Source organism: Ambystoma mexicanum, chromosome 2q, assembly GCF_040938575.1.
Source record: "Ambystoma mexicanum isolate Mex_15411 chromosome 2q, UKY_AmexF1_1, whole genome shotgun sequence".
Taxonomy (NCBI): Eukaryota; Metazoa; Chordata; class Amphibia; order Caudata; family Ambystomatidae; genus Ambystoma; species Ambystoma mexicanum.
The window spans coordinates 755,396,487-755,414,147 of record NC_090924.1 but is presented as its reverse complement, the minus strand read 5'-3'; the positions used below and the strand labels follow the sequence as shown (position 1 = coordinate 755,414,147).

Sequence of the window (17,661 nt, the reverse complement as noted above, 5' to 3'; positions counted from 1 at the left end):
GAACAAATTATTGGATTACAAGGACCACTGGAAGAAAAAGGCCTGTGGCAAAGGACGGGGTGTAAACTGTCTCCTACTGAATTATTATGGCGCCAGGAAGCAACAGGCAAAGCGGTCATGTCACATGGACTGATGCTGGTCGATTTCGACCAGCTCCATTATCCATTGCATGTGTCGAAAAATGATATTGCTGCAGATTTACAGGAGGACTAGTTTGTCCCCAATCTGTAGGAGATACTGACCAAAATGGGGATTAATTGCACTACCTGTCAAACTTACAGTACTGGCCACACCTTGAGAACTATACAAGGTACCCTTACCGTGCCGAACTGTATCATTCCGCGAGTTGCACATAGACTACACGGATATGGGTGAAAGATGTAATGGGTGTCGCTACAAGATTATTATTATAATTATTTTTTTTGCATGTTATTTATTACTGTCTTCCCCCACCCCCATTTATGTCATGAACTCGTTCGGATGGCGGTGGTTACCACAGTTACGGCTTCGCCACCATTGATTGGTGCCATCACGCTTCTCACGTTGCTGCTGTAACGTTCTAGTGGTTTTCCTGCTCGCCTTAGCCAGAAGTATTTCATCCCAGCTTTCCTTGCGGTCTGCGCATTGGAACCGTCTTAGCTCTGCTACTACGGTCACACGCTAGTTTTCTCCTCTTTCGCTTCACACGAAAGCCTGCCTTTCTCTATTGTTTTCCATACCTGTTCTTTCTGCCCTTCTTTTCCCTTCCATTTGGTACGCTCACTTTGCGATTTTTCCGCTCTTTCCTCCTCTTGCCTTTTCTGTTCCTTTTCTGCCACCGCCTTGGCTTGCCCCAGCTTGGATTTTTCTTTCCGCTGTGGTAGTGGAATATTTGTGTCAGACACCGCTCCGCACATTGTTATGCTCTCTTCCTCTTACCGCTGCCTGCCTCTGGCTCCACTTCAGCGGGGTCCTACATTCGGCGCAGCCTTGGACTTCGGCCTTCACTGTACCTGTTGGCCAGCAACGAGGGATATTCACAGGGGTTTTTTCCGCCTTTGGCTTTTTCCCCCATACATTTCCTGCTTCCGGAAGCCGTGGAGTGGTCCAGTTTGGGAACCACCACAGCTACTTCTCGTGACAGGATCCAGGCATCAAAATCGAAGGAGGACTATCTGGCTCACCGACAAGGAATCAAGGAGACAGACTCCGAACATTCAGGTGAGGAGAGTGGTGATTCGAGGGAGGACATTGACAATTTAACTCGAGCTTCCACTTCAGTTCTTCGGACTTCCCTTCTCTTGGGGTTAATCCCCTTCGCCTTTCTCGGGCGTGTCATATTCACTTGAATTGGCATTGGAGGATCCCGACAATGTGGCTACCATTTGTCTCCATGCTATCAGAGGTCCCACTTCATTATCCTCCCCTCTGTTGGCTGCCTCATACCATACTACTGTTTCAGCGTCTGCCCATTTCAGGAGATCGTTCCACCATACCTCTAATCTGGGTCTATGGGCTGCTTTCCAGCTCACGGCTTTTCTCCTTTTGGCCAGAATGTAGGCCAGGTCCTTGAGTTTGCTTACGTGTTTCAGGTTGCGTGGTCTGGTAAATCCCCCCCATCATGCATGCCCACAAGGATTCCACATACAGCCTGATTCCCTTTTCAGATAGTCGTAGCTCGATTTCCTCCCAGAATGTTCCCACCTCTGGGCACGCCCAGAACCTATGGATCATCCCGGCATCCACCTCCCTGCACTTGGGGCATTTTTGTACTTCTGTACTCCCAAATCTGGCGATCTTTCGAGTAGTCATGTACGCCCTAGGGGTGACATATAACTGAATCTGCTGCAGCCTTGCGTTCCTGGACACCTTTTTATGATATCTCTGGGCTCTTTCCCACTGCCCGTCTTGCATAAGTTCTCCCACTTCCTCCTCCCAGTCTCGCCTCAATTTGAGCAACTCCTTACCCACTCTAGAGATCACCAATTTGTATATCTAGGATATTTTGTGCCCTCCCTCTGAGATATCATACATCGTTTCTATGGCGGTATCAGGTTGTTCTGCTAGTGCTATTTCGGACCACGTTTCCTTCACCCGTTTAACTATTCTAGTATGTGTGATATATTGCCCTGGATGTATCCCCGTTTCGTCCACTATCGTTTGGAAGTCCAGTGCCTTCCCCTCTTGCCATATATCGCCCAAGGTCGCTAGGCCTATCTGCTCCCAGTGTTTGCGGATCCCTTTCCTCAATTGCTCATCCACCCCGCGGGGAGCATGGGGTCAGGTTTCCCATAGCTCGGCACGCTTTGTGCCATGTCTTCCAGCCCAGTTCCAACAATCTCGATCGCCCGTGCATCTCTGGTTTGGGTAGCCATATCAGCTCCTTTAGGAAGTAAGGGTCGCATTCACTCCTCAGCAATATAGATTCTGCTGTCTCATCCTCCGACAGCCACCTAGCGACATATTGTAACTGCCCTGCCAAGTGTTATAACTCAAAGTTCGGCCAAGCGTTATATCTCAAAGTTCTGCAGGTTTATACCCCCTCTGTCATACGTATTCTGTAACTTCCATAGGGCCACTCTGTTTCTGGAGTTGTGCTACAGGAAACCTCTGCATAAACTCTGGAGTAAGTAAAAAGGCGTTTGGGCAGCATGTGTGGGATATTCACGAAAAAATGTAGTAGCCTAGGCAGGACCACCACCTTGAGCAAGGCCGCCCTTCCCACCATGGCTAGGGGGAGCTTTGCCCAGAACCCCATGCTATTCTTGATGCCTTCTACTGCCCTTTCTGCGTTATATTTTTGCTCGTCTGCAATCGTATGATATATGTTTATCCCCTGGTATCTAAATGTTCTGGTCTGCCAAGCTATCTGCAAGATAGGTAAGTTCTCTTGTGGGACTCCTCTATACCTCCCCAAGAGGAACATGCACGATTTTTTGGAGTTCACCGCTATGCTCGAGAGAGTCGCGTAGCGCTCCATCACCTCCAAGATGAATTGCAAGTTTTTCTCTGGGTACCGCAGGTATAGCAGCATATCATACGCATACAATGATATCAAGTGCGGTCCCCACTAGTATGAACCCCTATTTCTTCGTACTGCTGTCTCAGACAGATCGCTAGTGGTTCTAGACCAAGGATGTACAGCATCGGGGACCATTGACAGCCCTGTCTTGTGCCTCTGCTAAATTGCCACTTATCTGAAATTATCGCTCCCGTTTTGACCCTAGCTGTTGGAGAGCTGTACACCATTTTCACCCACCGCAGATACCCTGGTCCCATCCTGTATTCTTTCAAGGCCGCCATCATCCAAGACCACCTTACAGAGTCAAAGGCTTTCACTGCATCTACCGAGACTACTGCTATTTCACTTGGGTTGCCCTCTGGCTGTTCTATAATATGGTGCAACCTCCTGTGGTTATCGGATATGCTTCTACCTGGGACATATCCGGTTTGATTGGGGTGTATGAGTGTATGTATTACCCGCTTAAGTCTATTCGCCAGCACAGACATAAGAATTTTACTGTCCTGGTTTAGCATGGATAGTGGTCTGTACGACCCACAGTTTGTGTTTGGCTTGTCAGGTTTGAGGAGTGGAATGATTACTGCCTCCCTCAGAGATTCCGGCAGTCTCCCTTTCTCAAAGGCCTCGTTTTGCATTGCCAATAGCGGGAGGGGAGCACTTCTTGTCTATACGTTTTATAGAATTCGCTGGGGAGCCCGTCTGTCCCAGGGGCTTCGCTCATCGGCAGATGCATTACCACAGTCTATAATTCCACTATTGTGATTGGGGCATTCAGTTTCTCCCGGTCTTCCACACTCAATTTAGGTAATCCTATATCTTCTAGCGTCTCCCGAGTCTCTTGCTCTGCCATCTCTCCTGCATCTTCATAGAGGTGTTTGTAGAATCTAAGGAATCCCTCGTTCACACTCTCCTGGGTGTTCCAGACTTGGCCTGCTTCTCCCGTTATCTCTCTAATTGTTGATCTTGGTGTCTCGTTCTTGTATAGCCATGCAAGCAGCCTTCCTGGTTCGTCTCCCCCTGCGTGTTGTCTTTCAATGTATTTTTTATATTTCAGGTTGCATAGCCTATCCCAGAGCACACCACATGCCTGTTGTAATTGGCTCACACGTTCGGCATCCTCCTGTGAGGTGCCCCCTCTTTTGGTAATTGCTTTTAGTTTATTTTCTGTCTCCTGTAACTCTCGCACTATACCCCCTTGGAGCCCTCTAGATTTGGATATGGCCGCCCCCCTTACTACAACCTTAAAGGCCTCCCATAGGATACCCTCTGACTCCACGTTCCAGTATTATTTTCGAAATACCCAATTATCTCCTCCCTTAGGTCCTCTCGAATGCAGTATCCTTCAATGCCTCGGCTCTAAGCCTCCATGTTGGGATCCTGGCTCTGGGGGGGCTGATGTCGCCATGCCAGGACCAGAGGGGAGTGGTCCGATAATATTCTCGCGTTATATTCAGAACCCGTCATTTCCCCAACAAGTTCCGGAGTGGCGAACATGTAATCCACTCTCGTGTACAGATTGTGTGGGGCAGAATAGTGTGAGTAGTGCCTATCATTCGGGTGTTGCTGCGTCCATATGTCCTCCAGCCCAAAGTCTCTCAGCAGGGCTTGTAGCGTTTTCGCTGCGGGGGTGGGCTTATCTAGTTTTGGGTCTGATCTGTCCATTTTGGGGTTCTGCATGCAATTGAAGTCCCCTCCCCACATAACCGCGCCTCCTATGTGGGGATTGATCTTACTATATAATGTCTTGAAATGGGCCACTGTCTCTTGGTTAGGGGCATATGTATTTATGATGCACAGTTCTCTATTCTCCAGCAGCCCCAGAATCACTACCATCCTCCCATCCGGTTCCACTGTGGCCTGTAGCATCTGGAAGGGCACATGTGGCACCACCCAAATGATCACTCCCCTTGCATATGCCAAATACGTTGCTCCTATGGTGGTCCCTCTCCAGTTTTTCTTTACCACCTCTTGTTTCTCTTTAGTGAGGTGGGTTACCTGTAATAAGGCTATGTGCACTTTTTGCCTTCTCAGGTACATCATTACCTTATTTCTCTTCAGGTAGCTGTCGAGTCCTCTGACGTTCCAGGTTACTATTCTAAGGTCTCCGATTGTCATCCATATCCTGTCCCTTCTCCCTCCCTCCTTGTCCTTCACTCCAAGCGTACTTTCCGTGGATCATGCGCAGAGGCGCTTGGGTGCGAGCTCATTCCCTAACAACTACCACTACAAACTCCCCAATTCACACCCCCCTCCCGTCCTCGCCCCAACTGTTGCTCAGCTCCATCCCTGGAAGCTTGTACACGTTCCCCAACTCCCCTTCCGCCTCCCTCCCTTCCCATGCCCAACAGTTGCCCAGCTCCATCCCTGCATCTCAGGCCTTCCCGCATTTAGTCACTACTCAGCAGTGCTGGTACTAAGGTCACAGCAGGGGGTTGCCACCCTACTGGCAACCCAACTAAACTAAAGTAACTCTAGGGGTGCAAGGCTGAATCCTTTGTGCTTCCTGCAATTGTGCAGCAATATGTCATGTTTAGACAAATATACAACTTGTAGCTATGATTGACGGGTCATTGTTGCCCTGTCTTATAATCAAGTCCCAATGTCATTATTCCTACAGCACCTCAGTTTCCAGGGCCACAGCCTCATTTATCTGTTCCGCCCACCGTAAGACCGTCTGTTTCCAGTGGGCAGTTCTGGGCATCCAACCATTCCGTCGCATCCTCAGGGGTTTCAAAAAACAAGGCCCTGTTCTTAAGGAACACTTTCAGTTTGGCCGGGTACATTAGCATGTATCTGTAGCCTGCCTCCCGCAGTCTCTTCTTCACCATTCCGTAGTTCAGTCGTCGCCTCTGGACCAGCAAGGTATAGTCCGGGTAAGCTGTGAAGCTCTGGATCCCCACTGTAACAGTTATTGTTAATTGGAGCTATACATATTTGTTGCAGGCCCCACAGCACGTAGAAGGATCTCGATTCGGGCCCAACACAATCAGCTGAGTCAGGGTTATCTCCATCCAAGCGGGGTTGCATGTTCTGGTCCCGTGCCCGCTCCGGGCGGGGATAGGGATATTTGCCTCGACATATGCCATGGCTTCAGTAGGATTCTCGAAGAAATGCGACCTGCCCCCGTATTGGATTCGCATCTTCGCTGGGAAGATGAGGACATAGGGGATGTGGCGAAGCTGTAGTTGTCTCTTGACAGGTTCATAGGATCTCCTTTGTGTCTGGACACTGGTCGAGAAGTACTGGTATATGTGCACTCTGTTTACATCATAGTGTAGGGTGCCTTTTTCTCTGGACAGCCTTAGGATCGTGTCCCTTTCCCTGTAGTTCAGTAAACAGTCAATTATCGTGCGTGGTGGCACTCTAGGTTTAGGTGGTGGTGCCAGAATGCGGTGTGCCCTTGCCACAAGGAAGTGATCAGGATTCTGCACCTAGAAGGGATTTCAATAGGTTTTCCACATGTCGTTCCATCGGGCCCTTACAGAAGGATTCTGCAATTCCGACAATGCAAATGTTGTTTTTTCTAGATCTTGATTTGAGATCCTCACACTTAGCTTGGGTCTTGCGCGGGTCTCCCTTCAGCTGCGCAATGTCCCGGATGTGTTGTGTTACAGCATCTTCGTTCGTGCTGATCCGGCTCTCTGCATCTGTGATGCGCACGCTTTCCTTATCAACTCTAGCCTTCAAGGAGCTAATTGTTGCCACAATATCGTCCAGCTTAACATTTACTTCCAAGAAGCCATTTTGCACCATAGTCATTAGGCTGTCTTCTCTTGCGTCGTGTGGCACCTCAGCCTGGTTGTCTGTACCCACTGATGTGGTGACAGGCGACCCGTGGGGTTGGGAACTTGCAAAGGAATCCATTGGGCAGTTTTTTTTTGCGCCTGTACTTTTCTTCTCATGGCAGCCCTTGTGTTACCGAGAGTGGGTTGTGTTCTCCCACGTCTTGTGATGGTATGGGGCTTTTTCCCCCACTCGGTATTGTCTCAGTGAGTATGGTGTCTTGTCTACAAGTTCCGCCCAGTTGGGCCTAAACGTACTAGGGTCTGTTGCAGATTGGCAGTGTTGCTACCAATATAGTTGTGTCTAGTACTGCTGGGCCGTGCCTCACGGGCCCTTCTTAGTTGTTGCCTAAGGTCCGTTATAAATTGGGTTTTTACGCTCGGGCCAGGACTCTGCCTGATTGTGGGTTACAGGGTGCTGTTGGTTCCTTCTAAGGGTAGGCCCGAATTCAGTTGCAACCCACTTGCAAGCGTGATTTATCGTGCGTGCCCCCTGCTTTTTTCGAGACAGTCTATTGTGGCAGCCATATGTTTAGCCACCCTGTTGCCAAGATGTTTTAAGGTGGCTAGGGCCTTGCATGGCGAATTTGGGGCCCCAATCTGCTCAGTATCCTAATACGGATTAATTGAAAGGTGTGCAGTATTAAGCCGGGGACTGCTTGGGTTGGGGCAGTGAACATTGTATTTTTTGTAGTATCCGGGCGGCCAAGACTTCAACCTACAGCGTGTTCACTCAGTGTAGTGGCTTGGCTTGGGATTGAACACAGTCTGCCTATTATGTGGGCCTCAGCCGCCAACTTTAACAAACGTTGCCGTGGTGCACAATCAATGCCCCAAGTCCTTCAACCATGTGTAGATCTTACGGGGTGATTTCAGCTTCTTGGGTTGTCCCCCCCCCCACACACTGCAGGGCCGCAGGGTACCGCTTGTCTGGCGTTCGCTCTTCCCCCTTCAGTGAGTGGCACGTACCTCTATGCTGTAGGCGGGCCTCATTCCGTTCCCCGCAGTGGCGTGCCGCTCGCAGTGGACGACCACTCCACCCCACCAGAAGGTCCGCGATCAGGCCGGCCCCTTCGTCAGTCCCCCCGCGGCCCAGCAGGGGGTGGAGCGAGTGGCGGTGGGAAGCCGGCCAGGGACCAACAGCTGTCCTGGCGCGGACGGTGGCACGGCCACTCGTAGGACGCGGTGAGGAGCAGGGGACCCTCCAGGCACTCCTCCGCTCATTCCAGGATCTGCCGTACACCGGTGGAAGGAACCTCTTATTACTGTTGTAGGCGGGTGGGGTGGACAGGCACCTCTGCGTCAGCGGGACAGAGGCAGTGCCCCTCCACCCCGCTCCCCTGCGATGATCTTGCAGCCGTGGGGTGGCGCAGGCCCCCTTCGGATCTGTTCGGCGGCTTGTAGTCAGCGGGTCAGCCCACCCCTTCTTAGTTTGCTGCAAACTCTTCAATGGGGCTGGAGTTTTCGCTCAGAGTTGCTCAGAGCCTGCAGTGCATGTTGAGGCTTCAGGCCATAAAGATATTTACAGTCTTTTTGGCCCCAATCAGGATTAATTTAATGACAGGATAGTCAGGGGATCGGAGCTCTCAGTTCAGGCAGCCATCTCAACTGCGTGCAACAGCGCCCCCCGGAATTTCAATGTTTATGCCACGTATCTTGTGGCTTTATTAGAAGTATTAAAATAATACTTTATTTTTATCAGTTTAAATCAAATCTCAGAAGCCCATAGTGCTTTCATCTATGATCTAGCTGTTTTCAGTTTTCTACAAACTTTACGGGAGCTACTGAGTTTATACTGAGTTTCATGTGATTGGACTTGTCTCTCAACCTCCGTACGTTTGGCCATAAGAATGTTCTTCCCATTAGAGGCTAGGCTTATGTTTTCTTCCATACTGAAGGGTTTAAAAGCTTCCCAGCGTGTTTCGATAGAGTTTCCCGGTTTGTATTTTCAGAGATATATTGTGTAATTCTGGTGTTTAAAGACTGGATAGCTGGATCAAGAAGAACAGATTAATTGACCCGCCACTGCAAATGACTGGGGGTGCAGAGCCCATTGAGATTTAGGGACCCTGAATTTGGTGCATGATCAGATGCGGTAGCGAGTTCAACTGAGGACATGGAAATTAAAGATATTAAAGATTTTGAGACTAGGAAATGGTCTTGTCTTGAAATTCTAAAAACGTACATGTGGAAAATAGGTATAGACACTTATGTCCCAAACATTGATCAAATGCAAATGTGAGATGGCCTGTTGGAGTTAAAGTGGTACATGTGTTTCTTGGGTTTTAATCAAATAAGATGTGTCCACATCTTCATTTAAATTCACATTGAGGTCCTCCCTCCTCCGTTCCCCAATTATCAGATCTCACTTTGTTATATGTGGGTATTTGATAGAGTAAAAATGATCCTGCTTTTGGTTAGGGCCATAAAACCAGAATACAGATAATCTTTTCACCGAAACGTATCTTCACTTTTAAAAATCTTTCCTGATCATATTTAGTCTCTGGAAGCTTCTTAAAACTGATCTTTTAGCGAATTAAAATAGCTTCCCTGGTAAAGAATTGGTGCAAAAATATTTTGAGAAGGGGCCAGTCTGATTGGATATGGTGGGTTTCTTTTAACAGGCCAATATTCACCCCTGATTCCGATAGCTTATTGAGAACACTCTTTCACTTGATTGGGGAATTTAACCCCTGCAGATCCAGGGACATTAGTTTAGGGGAATACATCTTTTTGGCAAGAGTTTGCTAGTCATCCAAAGATGAGATCTTGAAACAGGTAGTGGAGGGTCAGCTGATTTAATAAAGTGTACTTTGCGGCTGGGTAGCATAACCAATATAGGAGATTGAATACCAGCCCTTCCTGGCCGCCTTGGCTGGAGAACCCTGAAGCTGTTCATAGCCTTGGAAATGGAGCGAAGTCTGAAGACATGTTTGGGGTTGTCTAACCCTATAGGAACCTCAAAAATGGACTTTACATGAAATGTGAGTCAACCTCTTTATGCAATGTTTAAATATTGGCACACCTGTGGGGTGAAGATAATTGAAAAAACACACACCCCATAAGGGGAGAACATCAGGTCCTGATACAACTGCAACTATAATGAAAATAATAAAAGTAGAAACCTGTTGAACAAGTTAATCATATTCATTACGAGACTAAATGGTAAAAACGTACCATAAATGCCAATATCGGAAAATCACAACACTTAGAGTCTGTACGGTGGAGTCAATGCTCCAGTCTCCTCCGTCTACCCAGGGTCTTCTAAGTTTGTGGCGTCTTGCCCATCATGATAGAGGTTGAGACCATTCTGCCTGAGAGTAGGGTGGATTTTGACCCCTCTGGGAATTATATCTTGTTAAGAAGCATTTTAAGGGTACCCACTGCTGCACAAAGCAAAAATAATGGGTAACCTCACCCTTTCTCAGGTGCTGCACAGTGGCTAACTTCATTTTTTCATCTAAGTGCAGTGTTTTAGTGATCGTCATAAATGTATTTAGTGTGACGCATAGGAAAGCTTCACCATCTTGAAAGTGCATACATGGCTACCATGTAAATTGCTTATGAGTGCAAAGTAGGGGCGAGCCTTCAAGTCTCATCAGGAGCAGTGAAATGACTATCCCTTGCAATTCATCTAAGCGCAGCACATAGGCTGACCTTCACACATATTCTTGCAGATCAATACATAGGCTAATCTGCACAATTCACCTAATGCAACACAAGGCAAAACAAAGTGTACAGGGCAAGACAGCATAATGTTAAGAGTGGGTGATAGAAATGTAGGAGTGGCGGGTTTTACCAGAGCACAGTAATGGCTGTACTCCCCACCCAAACCACCTTACCTGGGTGCAGCTGTAGATTGTCTCACCAGGCGTCCACAGGCAAATAGGGGATTGGAGCTGCCCTTTGCCTCTGGCCCTTAACCAGCTGCCCTGTGGCTCACTTCTAAGAGTACTTCCTGGATATGGGTGGCCTTATCAAGGATGGGGTGGGCGGGAGATGGGCACGGGAAAGGAAATGGAGGAAGCCAAGGCAGCCTCAGCCAATTGCTATGAAGATGGGTGGAGAAGGGAAATAAGGACTACACCACAAAGGCAGTTCCTTCTACAAGCAATCCAGCACAAAAACCGGATTGGAAATCACACAGACAATACAGATAAAACCTTCCAAAAGAACCCCCAACCAGCTGCGTGCTGCACAGGATGGCTAAGGAGTACAGTACCAAATCTCTTAGAAAACCATCTGAAACATATACACAAACCTTTCCAAATTATGATAACTTGTTATAACTTTGTTCCAGCCTGTCTTAAAGAGTCTGACCCTATCTTATTAGAGTCTCACAGTGTTTCAGGGGCCCTAGGCCACCAGAGGTTAGGGGTTGAGCAGGATAGGCAGGATACAGTGTTCAAGGTTCAAAAGTTGCAGAGTTCAACAGGATCTCTTCTGAGTTTGAGGGTAGGTAAAATTAGGTTTTTCAAGTCAAGGACGCCCAGGGGTCTCCTTGTGATGATGGATGAAGTTGGCGTCATCGGTCCATGGTTGTTTGCTCTAGCAAATTGCAACATAACATCAAGAGCTGAGGATCCCTCGTTATCCTTCACATTTGTGGGGCTCAGGATTAGCTGCTGGTGCACTATAGAAGACTTGAGAGCCACATTCACGTCAAATTGACCTGTGGTGTAAGAAAGAGTATCTGGCTTAGCCAAACCAGGTGAGTTGGTAAGTGGACCCTGGCTTGATAAACCCTTGCAACGATCCAGCACTATTTGCAACGGGGAAACAAGAAGGTTTTAAAATCTGTGGGATTGGTAGGAAATGTGGCTGTGCTGGATGTATTCAGCAAGCCGCACAGCTATATAGAAGGTTCTTGTCAGGTAAGCCGCTGGGATTGAACTAATTTAAAAAACTCAGTAGGTGTGTGCTAGCCTGCCTTGACAAGAGATTAAGATACATGTGCCCTCGGCTGAGTGTTTTGTATTTGTTGGGGTCCCCTTCCCACCTTCCAAATGAAAGTCAAGGTTCTAATGTGGGGACCGAGTGAGGTCTCAGTTCATCACTTAGAAGGCGTGCTTATCTGAAGCCGATCTGCCCAGGCTACAAGAAGCAGATACACAGAGGAGGGCCCAGTGTGGAAATGTCTGGCTTCAGACCCTCAGAGGGAAAGAAAGCTGATGCCTATTACCACTTCAGTAACCAAGGGAGAGCAGCCAGCCAAGCTTAACGGCTTTGAAGAGATCTTTGAAGGCCATACAGCCATCTCCGACCCTATAGGCGGCAAGAGTACACTGCTCAAACAGCTGGTAGATTTCGGTGAGGTTTCAGGGATCACCTACTCAACACCTCCTCGCCAGGCTGCAGAAGAGCACTGCTCAAGCAACCGGGAACCACCACTGGCCCCTGCAAGGTCTCGGGGCTTGTTCGATTGTCCCCACTTTATCAACAACTCACCAGGCTATCATCCTGATGTCTCTCGTGGAACCGGTTTACCAAAGGTTCCTCTTGCACTTTCGGGAATCTCAGTGAAAGAGGGGCACTAACTGGTACAATCCCATTCAGCTGCTTTTCAAGCACGGAGGTGGCAATTAACATGGGATATTTCTCAGGGCGCTTTGCAGAGCCACAGAGTAAAGCCTTATTATTTTCCTTTATATGAATAGTCTTTTTAATTTAAACAGACTGGATATGCCAACAGGTCACCTTTTGGCTTAGCCGCTTATACAACAAGTAAATTGTGTTTCAAATCACCCACAGGGCAACATGGGATTGAAAATGTAATAGAGTGGAGGATAAAGACGGACCTACTAGGCCTTGTGAGCATTCAGAGCATGCAAGTGCAGAGAGAGTAGAGTAGAGGGGAAGAGGGAGTGGCGGGGGGGCGGTAAGTGCTGGAGTTCCCATGCTCGGGGGTGAGGAGCAGATTTAAATGCCCAGTGTAATGAAGTGCTAGAGACGTTCAGCTGCAATACGTAAGTGCCGGCCTACAGTGGCATAGGCCAGTGGGTGCCAAGGTAAGTGCTGTGGGCCAGAGTGAGGGGAAGAAAGAGGGAGCAGGGGTCCCAATAGGAAGGATCTCCGTCTTGCTGGCCATTGGGTGTGCTTGGACACTACAAACAAGCAGAACTGGAAAACAATATGGGAATCTAGAAAATATGAACAGTCACTGCAAACAGTTTGTGCACTCTGCACCCATTTTGGTATGTTCATGTGGAGATGTAGAGTCACCATTTACAGAGTCCCACAAAGGGAACACAGAAATAGACCAAAGGGTCCCTCCTGATGGCACCGATTATACTGATTGAATCATATGCTGCTGCATGGTCATGGAAACACCTATTTCTTACTGGCCTTTGCGAGTCAGTTCAATTACTGCTTGTTTGCAGCCCGCACCTCTACATTTTCCACATTACCCAACTTAACTATCTGATTTTACCTCCTGCTCCTTGGCATTCATTTCCATCATGGACTGTATTTCGACAAAAGTGGAGGTTTTCATCCAGCTTCCTAAAATATATACTGAACTAATGTTTTTGTGTGATGGCCTTCCTTACAGTGTGTTTACAATTTAATTGGTTCAGTACATTGGGTGTTCGTGAGGGGAGAGATAGGCCTTCCTAGGATCCACTGATTGCGAACGATTGCATCGAGGAGCAGCCCTGGCAGGTTGTAGTCCCATTATGGTAATGTATGTTAAAGTCAAGAATTTTGCACTGCATTTAAAAGGTGTGCGATTCCTACCACTTTGTGAAAAAAAATTCAAAAAACAGCAGGTGATAAGTGGAGTGCCTTTGGATGAGTGTGGCAAATCAACTTCCGAGGCACCAGTGGTGCAGGGATGAATATCGGATTCTAGACCATCAATCAGCCCCACACCTCTAGTACACCAGAAGGGATCCAAACAGATGGAAACACAAGCAAATTATAAATCTGCTTATCGAATTTTGGGAACGTGGACGGAACGGCAGGCTTATCTTCTGCACGGTCGGGGACCGTTGATGTGTTGCAACACAGCGGAAATACAATTATTACCCAATGATAAAAGGGTCTGTCCCATCAAGGTTGTACAAAAATATCAACTTTAATATTATTCAACAGACAGTTCTAGCACACTACAAAATACAACCCCCCCCCCATAAGGGAATGCAGAGAACAGACAGTTTCATGAAGGAAAGGGGATGCACTCTGGATACTGACAGGAGGGTAGTCGGTAAAGTAATCAAATCGCAATAGTTCAAGGATACTTGGTTTCAGCACAAAGGAAGCAATGGGTCGCAAAATGTCACTAGGGGCCTTCAGAGAAGACCAGGGGGACAGAACAACAATGTACCTTGTGCTCGTAGAAGTTCTTGGTGCGAGTCAGTTTCAGGGTGCTTTGCAGCTCCTGCGACAGAGTTCAAGACAGGAGACAGACGCAGGTATCAGGCAGTTCGGTGATTGAGGCTGGACGGACGGCTGCAGGCTGGCCCACATGGCGCCTCTGGGTCAAGCAGGAATCGTTGTCTCACTCGCTGTGTCTGAAGTACTGTTCGAGGCGTCTCGGGTGACGTTAGCGACTGCGGCGTGACAACAGTCAGCGGTGCAGTTGGCTGCAGCTCGAGGGGCTCGACAATGTCCTTTAAGGCGGACGCTGGTTGATGCTTGTCGATACACTCCTCCTAGCTTCTTCACTGGGCTTGTGTCATCCTTTAAGTTGGACGGCCCAAAGCTGAGGCACTGGCCTTGTCCTGGGTTTGGCTCAGAAACTCTCTGGCACTTCCCACTTAGGAAGCTTGCTGGCAGAGCAACTGTGTGCTAGCTGGGTACATTCAGTATCTCCCTCTGTTCCCTGGGAGATGTTTAGGGGAGAGATCTTGCTTCCCTCTTTGGAAATCCTGGCCTTCCTTCACTAGCAGGCCCGGGTCCAAATGAGTTCTTCTTGTTACTCCTTGTGAAGCCCAAAAGGAGGGGCTCAACTCTCTTTTAAAGCCAAATGTGCCCCAGTGATTGGTGTAGGCTAAGTGTACCTTAATGAACCAATCTTGAGTCCCCACCAACAATCTCCTGTATGCACGAGTTCATAACCAGAGTGCTTTGCAACAGAAAAGGTAAAGGAGTGATGAAAACATGTAATAATTAAGTCCTACCCATCTTCCTGTCAGTTGTGGATCAAAGGGTTTCTCTATTTAATTGAGCTCTCTGTGGTTCCTGATTAAAGCGGCAGGCCTCCCTTGAAGCTGCGGCGGGACCAGACTTTTTGTCTCCGCCAAACCACATACTCGTACCATCAGAATGGGGTCCCCCTGCGGGGAGGACTTCATAAATACATAGTTCCAGACATGACAGGTCACTGCCCTTGATACTGAGAGACGGGAGCTGGCTTCATGTTGACACAGTGCATATCAAAGGTTGTTGGGGTTTTCCGGTCTTTCGTTAGTCCTGCGACCAGGACTCCCATGGGCCTGTTTGAACTAACTCTGATTAGTGTACAAAGCTGCCACCAGCAGCTAACAAAGAAAACGGAAGTCCTTTTCTTCCCTTCTAACTCACTTCTTCCTCCCTCTCCTCCCCCATTCATCCACTTTCCCCCCTCTAACCTCCCTATCTCCTCCCATGCTCGTAATCTAGGCGTCATATTCGACTCCACTCTCTCCTTCTCACAACACATTTCACTTACCTCCCGCTCCTGCCGTTACCATCTATACAACATTCGCAAAATCCGTCCGTCCCTCATATTCCACGCGACCAAACTCCTTATCTCCTCTCTCATCTTTTCCCCGACTATTCTACTGCTCCCCTTTATTATTTGGACGTCCTGCATCCCAGCTTGCCCCCCTTAAATCCATTTACCACTCTGCTGTTCGTACTCTTTGTCTCCTTACCTCCCGTGATTCCATCTCCTCCTCGTTCTCTCATCTTCGTTGGCTACCTTTCCACTTACAGTTAAAATTCTGCTTTCTCTGCCTTGTTTTCAAATCCTTATATGGTCTTGCTCCTCCTTATCTCTCCTCTCTTCTCACCTTTTACTCCCCATCACGCTCTCTTCGTTCTGCTGACCATTTCCTCCTCACTGTATCTCCTTCCCCTTGTGCTTCCTCCCGGTTCCGCTCCTTCCAACTACTTGCTCCTCTTCACTGGAACTCACTCCCTCTCTCAATCCGCTCTTCCACGACCCTTCCCTCATTTTGCATGTCCCTTAAATCCCTTCTCCTCCACTCTCCTCCTTGAAGACCTCCCTATTCTCTCTTCCTCCCCACTCTCCCTCTTCTAACTCCTCTATCTCCACTCCCTTTTCATTCTCCCACCTTTCTATTCTTCACTTGTTCTATCCTTCTCTGTTCCCCCTCACCAATCCTACTTCCTCTCCACTTCCCCTCCCCCCCAGTTAATTGCTTTTTGCACAGTTTTGCTGTCGAATGATTCATTTTGTAATTTTGCTCCCAATGTTTATTGTTTATTGTTGTTCACTGTATGAGTTGTTCCATTGTACAGCGCCTTGGTGTAAAGCGCTCTATAAATAAACAAATCAATCAATCAAAAGGGCGGATCCATGGAGCCTTAGTTAATTAGGCTGGCCATGGCAGGAGGAAGGTTTTGCCTTCCCCCTTCTGAGATGCCTTGATGTACTGTTGGTTGTCATATTCCAACAAAATATGACAGAGGGGACAGCGCCTGTAGGCTGTGTTCACACAGAGTACACAGGTCTATGTCGTGCTGTGAGCAAAGGAAAATGTGCGCAGATTAGCCCCAGACATTTTGCGGAGGTTGATCTACCATCATTCAATTTCAAAAAAGCCCAGGTGAGTGCTCACCCACTGTGCAGATGGTCGAATACCTCACAATGAGAAAGGGATTTATGAGAAAGGATAATGGTAATTATGCTATAATGAGGGAAAAGGGGACACGAAAGGAGATATCACGATTTAAGAAAGAAAGCCATTACAATATGAAAAGCCCAAAATTGGTTTTGAATTTGCTTAAGTAAAATGACTCAAAAAGTAAAGCTCTTTTTTAGACTTTTAAATGCTGACACACTGATATATGCACGCTAATGGCACACAAACATATTCCCTTTTTGTGGCACTGTAAAAGTCTTTCACATCAATCATAGCAACAGGTTAAAACTCTATTTCAAGCGATGACTAAAGGCAGGTGACTTTAACACATGTACCTCTGAGTTGTGTCTTTCTTTTTGTAAAGTAAATCGTAGGTCAGTTTAAAGCAATGTCAAGATGTCCCATAACAGGGATGAAATAATCAGCCCATGGATGATTTTAGACTCACTGAATTCGGTTATTCCATTTATAATGTAAACGAACTACTACAAGTAATGCAGAATGGAAAACGACATGTGCAGCTAGGACTGCAGAATACGACCTGTAAACCTTTCTGTGAGCTGTTTCATCACAATATGCTTCTCTCTAGTGATGATAGGTGAGAAAAGCCAGCAAATTTTAGCGACATTAGCTTTTGAAGTCCTTTGAATTTTAACGCTCAGCAGTTATGCCATGCTACTTCACATTCAGATTATTGGTGAGCAGAAAAACAAGGGCACAGTAAAGTGTCCGGGCATACAAGGTGGTACGAGGGAATGTTGGTCATTAGTAAATGAGAGTACTTAATGAAAACATTTGATGTGTGTAGACACGGTTGAGGGGCGTTGTGTGACCACTCAAGTGAGTCTTTTTAAATTGCCCTCAATCAAAAAATTGGCGTGTGGACCCGCCACATTAGATAGAATTGCTGTTTTAATAAATGAAAAGCAACAAATGCTCCGAGATATTTAATAGTTTGCTGGTAGTTGTAAAAGCAATCTGCCACAGAGAATATTTGATGGAACAGTAAATAGATCACCCCTCTCCCCCCCAGCCCCCCCCCCCCCGCGGTATGGCACCAGATGCAAAA

General features: G+C 47.6%; 1 protein-coding gene across 3 annotated transcripts in view; it reads right to left on the bottom strand.

Annotated features, from left to right (window-relative positions):
• Positions 1-17,661, bottom strand: part of DYNC2I1 (dynein 2 intermediate chain 1) — a 2,286,904-nt gene that overhangs the window by 2,268,910 nt on the left and 333 nt on the right. The window lies entirely within an intron of this gene.